Source organism: Cygnus atratus, chromosome 7 (genome assembly GCF_013377495.2).
Source record: "Cygnus atratus isolate AKBS03 ecotype Queensland, Australia chromosome 7, CAtr_DNAZoo_HiC_assembly, whole genome shotgun sequence".
Classification (NCBI taxonomy): Eukaryota; Metazoa; Chordata; class Aves; order Anseriformes; family Anatidae; genus Cygnus; species Cygnus atratus.
Genome location: NC_066368.1, coordinates 17,067,675 through 17,076,310, shown reverse-complemented (window position 1 = coordinate 17,076,310; position 8,636 = coordinate 17,067,675).

The window sequence follows — 8,636 nt, the reverse complement described above, 5'->3', positions numbered from 1 at the left end:
GAGGGCGGCCGGTGGGCATGAGCGAGCTAGGGGAAGGGCTGCGCTCCCAGCCGCCACGGCGGCACTCGGGGTGCCCTCCTGACACGGGGCAGGGGGCTGGCTGCCATCCCCCTCCTCGCCTTCCTCCTGGTCCTGCTGCCAAGGGCTCGGTCGTGCCAGCCGTGCGGTTTATGGCCCTCGTGCCGGAGTGGAACAAGGAAGTGGGAGGGTAAACACGGCGCAGCTCACACAAAGGCGAGGCCGGTGCGCGTGGGGAGGCAGAGAGGGGCTGGGCGCGAGTGGGGCCACCCAACACCTCCCTGGGAGGGCGTGCAGCAGAGCAGTGGCACCTCCATGCCAATGGGACCAGGCTTGGCCACGTCCTTCAGAGTGGTCCTGGTCTGCCCCGCTCTCCAGACAGGTCCCTGGGGTGCCAGTGACCTGGGGAGGCCTTCCAGGCTGCGCCATGATGCTCCCCTCCGCTGGGAGCACCTGTGGTAAAGCACAGGGCAAAACAAAAGCTCCAGGAAGGGCTTTTGAGGAGGGATGGCTGTGAGAGCTCTTCTAGGGGCCAGGATAACAAGTGCTGTTCTAAGGTAAAAAAGAGGAATTTATCCATTGCCTCAGGTCTTGATAGTGGTTTTTGGAAACAGCAGTCCTGTGCGTTGCATGTGCTGATGGTGGTCCACTGTGGGGAGGAGACGTTACAGTACTGTTTTAGGGATTCTTGTACTAGTTTGATCCGGAGTCCTACCTTTCTGTGTTACGAGTTCTTGAGGAAGAAGTCTCATTAATCAAGACATGTAGGAAATACCGTCTTTTTTCAGGACATTAATTTCTGAGTGTTTGCTCAAACTGTAAAGGAGGCTTTCCTGCTTACGCTCTTCATTCCAGATGATTTAGAAATGTACAGGGAGTGAAGCGTATAAATCATCACAAACAAGCAGATAATGCCTCATAAAAGAAGATAAAATGTCTTCAGAAAGTGTGTAAACAGTTGTATAACTTCAGACAGCTCTAGATGAATTAGTTTGATTCAGTGCCAATGTAGGTGCTTGAGGTTTGTGTTAGAGACTTTGCCATATGGAGCTACTCCTTTTGATTTTCTTATCAACTGTATTCTAGGTGAGAGTTATTCCATACTGATGTATCAGCAGGGCTTCGTAAGTGGGCATTGCTTTTGCATTATTCTGGATGTGACCCCTGAAATGAACCTGTTATGTAATGGCATTAGCAGGGATTCCAGAAACTTGGTCATTCTAGGAGATGATCATGTAATGAGGACTGACAAGAGCGAGATTTTTACTGGACCACTTCCCATGTCTTTGCCAGTGCAGAATTTACATTTCTTTTAATTAGCATGTTTTCTCTTGAGCTAGAGTGGCTCAAACTCTCTATTCTGTCTCATCAGAGTTTGAAGGGCCACTTAAGCAGGTAGATGAGATGCTCCTACTACTTTCTGCTGATTTGTATTTGACTGTATCAGATATGGGCAGATTGGCTAGTGAGTGGGTGGCTGCTGTGAACAATGACCTCAAAAGAAAACAATAGGAAAACTTGGAAAGATGAATTTTTGGCAGCCAGCAACACAAGTGACTGACAAGTGTCTCAAAACACATTCCGTATCATTTGCTAGGAGAAAAAACTGCACCTATATTGCAGTTCAGCAAAGCATGTCATATCCAGGCACGGTTTATACTGACTGTGCCATGGACTGATTCTGTAAAATGCATAGCGAATCTTGAAACACAGCAAATACCTTTCTGTTGCCACAATCACTCAGGCCTGGAACTTGATACAAGCTGACAAAGTAGCCCCAAAGTTGTGGGCAAGTAGCAGTAGCAGTGATGAGGTCGGTTCTGTTAGAGGCTGGGATGTGGAAAAGTGCAATTGTCAGAGATCTGGCTGTGCCTGTGCAAAAACTTATAAGGCATTAATAGGACCTGTAGGGGGTAGCTGACCACTGGTAGCACAGATCAATGCAAATCGTGTTATGAATAAAATCTTCATGACCTTAGGCATAAGTGAAAATTGAAGTTGGAAACTGATCCTATCAATTCAGGGTAAAGTAAACACAATGCAAACCGATTGCAGGAAAGAAATAGGGAGGGAAACATACAAAGCAGAGGTATCGAAGAAGTGAAGATACATTCAGTCAGGAAGGAAAGAAATGCTGTGGAGGAGCAGAAGGTCTGAAAATGTGGAAGTATTGGGACAGGTCTTTGATCTTCTTTAGAAAGGGTCACCTTTAGCTTTGGTCCTTAGGTGTGAATGAGAACCTTATTTACTTGATATAAACCTGGTGTTTGCTCAGGAGTACCAAAGCAAAGTGCTGCTTTCAATATGCTGTCAGAGCTTCAGGCTGGCCTGTGTACAGAATATTGTACATGGAGACTGCAGAGGTGTGAAGAAACAAGCACATTTCAGTGGGGCTTTATCAAATGAATTGGAGCTCCTTGCAGGAAAAAACCAGTCTGATTATTCATGGGTTTAATGGATCCATTTACCTAAAAAAAATAGTTTTCTTTTCCCTCCCATGAAGTACAAAAGCTGTATTTGCTGTTGGATGGCTGTAATCACAGCAACCATCACATAATGAAATCTGAGGAAGGGAGGAATCATAACCTCAATATAGCACTCTTGCATTACTGTAATAGGTGGATGCTGTGTGCAGTGTATAGTCCACATATGCTTATGAAAAGGAAGTGATTAACAAAATGCTTGGAAACCTGTTACAATTGCTTAACCTATATCATTTTTTCAACCTACGTGCTCTTGTACTTTCAGAAGTGATGCAACACAGAGTCAACTCAGATTTCACAGTTCTAGCCTAAATGAAATTTATGAGGCCCTCTGTGGATCTAGTTAGCCAGCCTAGGGGGAAAAATATCTTGTTTCTTTTTTTGTGCTTTTTGTCCTGAATAAAAGCCCAAGTCTTTGCCTTCTCTATGGCAAATAAGGTCTCTGTTACCTGATATCATAAGCTGGGCTCTGTTTTTCAGATTGTTCCCCTGACAACCATGAACTGTCACGACAGATGAGGATAGGTCAGCTTATTTATTTCTTGGGCATAAGAAAGACATTTCAGAGAGACCTCCTGGGCTAGATGATGCTGGGAGGTGGGCATTCTTTTTCCACTTGGACATGACCTTGGAAAGCTTTTTACCTTATTTACATATTCTCTTGCCTGTAGATTGTTGTGTAGGTCTTTGGGCAGTATTTCCCTGCACCTGTGTCACAATGAGTAAATAGTACTCACTTTTGTAACAGGTGCGTTGTATATTTACTGTTTGCTAAGCAATATAAGTTCACTGTGTTAGAAATGTTGACTCTGTCATCACAAAAGAGGTTCCGAGCTGGCAGGTGACTCAAGCTGTGTCTATATAATAAGGGTTTTAGCAAAAGTTGCAACACAGATTAGCTTTCTGTTTTCTTTTTTTTTTTCACTTACCATACTTGTAGCTGTTCTTCTTCTAGATACTATTAATGATGCACTTGAAAGTAGTTATGCCATTGTCATGTTTGTTTCAAGTGCAAATCTATTTTTATTTATTTTGCATTTTTATGGAGTTTTCTAACTGCTCATGCACAGTATGCTTTCATTATCAATGAGCTGAAGCATTTACACCAATGTCTAAGGGATTATTTTAAACTTGATGCAAATTTAAATGCATCTGTTTGTCTTTATGTAGTAGCAAGCTCACCCACTCCAGCATCCACAGAAAATACCAGATGCTCATTGGATCTGTGTGATCATGTCAAGAACTAATCCCAGTTTCTTCTGGGGAGTCTCATTTTCCTGTGCTCGGTATCCATCACCAGCAGGCTGGGTTGTGTGCTAGTGGTGCTGTAGATTCAAGCTGCTGCAGCAGAATTACTGGCCAATGCCTCAGACTAAAGCAAAACCACCAATAATACGCTCAGTGGATGTGCTTACTAAAACAGCTGGGTCAGATTTTTGTCATCAACACCCCTCCCCCTAGCTTTCTGTTGCTAATTTTCAGGTATGCATTATGTTACTCACATACCTGCTGATGAGATTTGATGCAGAGCCATCAAGGCAAATGCCATGTTGTTTCTGTGAAGGATTTACAAACAAAACTTGTCACCAACCTGTCTTGCTCATGAGATGTACTTGGACCTTCTCTGAACATGCCTGTCCACTGGGCTGCACACAGTGCAGAGATCACAGATATCGTCTTCCTTTGTATTCCAGAACCCTGTGATTAGAGAATGCTCTTAGTTATGGTTTGGTGTGCTTTCTTTACCTTATATCTCATCTTAGAAGAGTAACTTGTTGAGAGCAGCAGTGGTCCTTCAGGTCAAAATCAGGATACAAGATTTGCCTCTGAAAGTCAGGCATTTTGGAAATAAGGGCTACAGGGTGCTTCTCTGCAACAAAGAAAAAGTCTTTACTGGAAGACAGGGTTTGTACTCAGCTAGGATTAAACTACGACTAGAGAAAGAAAAATTAAAAAAAAAAATTGCAACACCAATAAGAAAAAGTACAGCTAACTCTAAGATATGATGTAAAACCCTCTAACTTCCCAAGTGTAACACTAAATCGTATTATTTCCCACACTGTTCATGTTTTTCATTATCAGTGGCTGTTTGGGAGTCTGGTTACATTATAATTTAATATGAAATGATTAAAGAGATGTGACTTACAGCTTCTCATAAACCATGTCTAGAATGCGTGGATACCTAAATGATATGTGTAGTTTTCTGTCCAGTTAAATGAGATAATGCTAACCAGATCATACTTGTTACATTGATAAAACTTGGGCTCTCGCAGATGCAGTCTGCGTATATACCACTTTTGAGTAGATCAGGGAAATTAAACCTGGCTGCACTTCTGTCAAGAAGCAAACTGGATGTCATTATGATAAGGTCCCAGACTTGTTTATTACAGGATATTCTGAGGCACTTTGTCTTGCGCACTCATCTTGAGACTACTTATTCAGTGTAAAACACTTAGGCAGCAATTACACAGAGACCACAGAAATGAATGTAGGTCCCTGCCTACTGGTCGGGAGCTCTGCTGCAGTTCTGAAGGGGGACTGGGTGCAAAAGCAGGCCTCGCTTCATGGGTATCTGACATGGACAATGTCCACTTTTTTGCAATAAAAGACTCATTTTTCTTGGGCAATCAACACTAGAAGAAGATTTACATCTGTGAATCCTTAATACTACCTCCTTTTTGCACACTCAACCTTTCCCAAGGATGGTTTCTTGCTTCCTTGGGTAGCTCCCCTCAGTATGTGGCTTCCTGATTTGTGTCCTTGGGCACCCTGTGGGCTGGATCCCAAACTCCCAGCTTGGAGCTGTGGAAGTTGTAAAGAGACAGAGTGAGGAAGAGCCAGACACCATAGCTCTGCTTGTTAAAATGATGTGGGAATGCGGCGCTTCCCAGCACTAAGGAATTACCTGCTTTGGCAGGGGGGTTGGACCCGATGATCTTTCGAGGTCCCTTCCAACCCCTACAATTGTGTAATTCTGTGAATTAAGTGGCATCACGTTGCGCCAGCGGAGTTCAGATGCGTGAGTGCAATTACTGATTTAAAATGGCTTTGTCTGCTTAGACTAGAAGTTTATACAGACATGGCAATGCCAATATTTTTTTCCAGTTGAGAAGCAAGATGAAGTTGAATTGTTGAAATGACTTGTGGTGGTGCAGTAGCTACTAATTTCATATGTTGTGAAATAACATGGAGAGTCAGTGCAGAAAGGCCGACCATTATGTTAACTGCTTCTTTTTTGAATGTTACAGTCTGTTGTTTTAAAGGTCTATGTGTGTAATCAGACATAGGGCTTCAGGGGACTTTGAGAAAACATTAGGCCAATACCAATGACCTAAGGCAGAGTCACCCATCAGGAATGGTTTAGATCGTTTTATCTAACTGTCCCGGTAAATCTCCAGTGGTGGAGGTTGTACAGCCTCCATAAGCACCGTGTTTCACTGCTCATCTATTCCAACCACCAGAAAGATTTTCCTTAGGTTGGAATTTCCCCTGTTCCAATTCTAAGCTTGTTATTCTTCTCACTGAACATAGGAAGACTTTATTTTTTTCCTCTGTATGAAATGTCATTTTTCATGACAACATGCTGTCTTTATAGACCACATAACCCTGATTCTTCAATGATTTTGATGAGAAATCTGAAAGGCTTATTACATTCTCATTAGCCTAAACTGTTCTTGAAGTACAGTGCTCAAAATTGGTTATGGTATTCCAGCTAAAACACTAAACAATATTGACTAGAAATGCAAGATTATGTGTAAAATATGTAATAAAAAATATTTATTCATGAGGTTGTAAAACTGTTGCACAATCATGCAAGTGGGATACTGAGTCATGCTCAGTTTCTGTTTACTGTAGTCCCAAGAAACTTTCCTTTAAAGCTGATAAACTGTCATACTACGTATTTTGCTTTTGGGTTATTCCTACCTGTAATACTTACTGTACTTATCCTATTTAGTTCATTGGTCTTGACAAATTGAAAATTAATGCTGTCCTCTAACGAGTTCTTAGTTCCTACCTTGCATTTTATGTGTACCCTATTCCAGCAGCATGTGCATCATCTGTGGAAATAGTAAATAGTTTTGGAATCAAATAGACTACCATGGAATTGCCTAATACATTATCCTTACTTAATTCATGTCATGTTTTCAGAGAAGCTTAAGGGGAGGCTTAAGGGGAAGAGAAATCCATTGAGAGCTACTGACACATGGGAACCATGTCTGCCTGTCAAAGCTTGAGATTATTAGACGGTCCCGTAGAGGCATCCCCTATCCTTACACAAGACATCCACTTGAGGCTGCTTGTCAGAGACACTGTGTTCTGACCACGTCAATCAGACCGAAGACCAACTTTAGCTGCACTTATGTTCTTGTGACTATGATTTATTGATACTTAATTACATAATACAGCTTTTCAGCCACTTGTGCTATCCACGATATAGGCTAGAGGAAATAATTGTTTTTCCCTGCATTTTTAAGAAACTGGCATTTGAAACAGAAGGTCCATGTTAGCACATCTTTTGCTTTTTTCCTGATCCATAGCACTTGGTCACCAAGGAAACAGAAGACACATGACGAGATTCGTAGTGCCAGCTCTATGATAGTCTTTTTTTCTCCCCGTTATCTTGATATGGTCTAAAATTCCTTGACTTCTTTTCTTCTTCCTTGTTTGGCATCATGCTTTTCTTTATTTCCCTCCCAGTCTTTTAAAATCCCACCTGCTCCAGAATCCACAAACATCATAGCATAAAACATAGCTGCATGGATGACTTCAGGGATGTTCACAGAATCACAGAATCACAGAATCGTCTAGGTTGGAAGAGACCTCCAAGATCATCTAGTCCAACCTCTGTCCTAACACTAACAAGACCTCCACTAAACCATATCACTAAGGACTACATCTAAACGTCTTTTAAAGACCTTCAGGGATGGCGACTCAACCACTTCCCTGGGCAGCCCATTCCAATGCCTCACAACCCTTTCAGTAAAGAAGTTCTTCCTAATATCCAACCTAAACCTCCCCTGGCGCAACTTTAGCCCATTCCCCCTCGTCCTGCCACCAGGCACGTGGGAGAATAGACCAACCCCCACCTCGCTACAGCCTCCTTTAAGGTACCTGTAGAGAGCGATGAGGTCTCCCCTGAGCCTCCTCTTCTCCAGGCTAAACAACCCCAGCTCCCTCAGCCGCTCCTCGTAAGACTTGTTCTCCAGACCCCACACCAGCTTTGTCGCCCTTCTCTGGACTCTCTTGAGCGAGAGAGAGAGATGTTCTGCGCTGTCTTTCCCCGGTAGATACGTGCTTTGCCTGGATGGGTGCCTTCACAGACCCTCACAGTGACAATGTTTCTATGTTTTTAACACCCAGAAACTTTCAACAGGATCATCCTTACATTCCCTTACTGCAGGGAATAGATCCACTTGGCTACTTAATTGTCATATTTTTCAAATTAGAGAAAGGAAAAGATTTAGAACTGCTGTAAGTAGTAGTCTGAGTTGTGTAGTCCCAAGCTATGTAACATAGCTTATATTAAATATAGTGTTAATCTCTTATTGTATCTTTTTGTATGATAATTGATTATAATTTTTTAAGTTAAAACCATAGCCACGACTGTCACTGTAATCTTAACAGCTCAATCACATTACAAGATGTGAAAACTAGATTGATTAGCAGATTAAAATGGAAGTGTCTAAAACTCCTGTACTGCCTTACTTGTAATCTCTCACCTACATCTGCTTTGGTCCATAGATATCATGAGAGCAGTATTTCCCCTGATTGCTTTGAAGACACTGTACCATTTACATTAGCATTATCTGCCGAGCAGTGATGAACAGTTGTCTTTAAATATTTGTGCTGTTCAGCATGATGCTTTTACAACGTAACAGGCACTATGGCTTCCCTGCCACTTTTTATTTGTGTAGTTGAAGTGGTTTATTATATAGTTTGCCTAAACATCAGTAGAACAGTCATTGGCAAATAACTGTGTGAAGGATTTCTTATCAAAATCAAGAGTAAGAGATGAAGTTGCACAAGCAATTAAATGATGAGGAGTTGGTAGAATGGTTCTATATAAGTTGATTAACTTAATGTAAGAAAAAGAACAGAGCCATCTTTCAGTTGCTGTTACTTCACAAGTTGTCC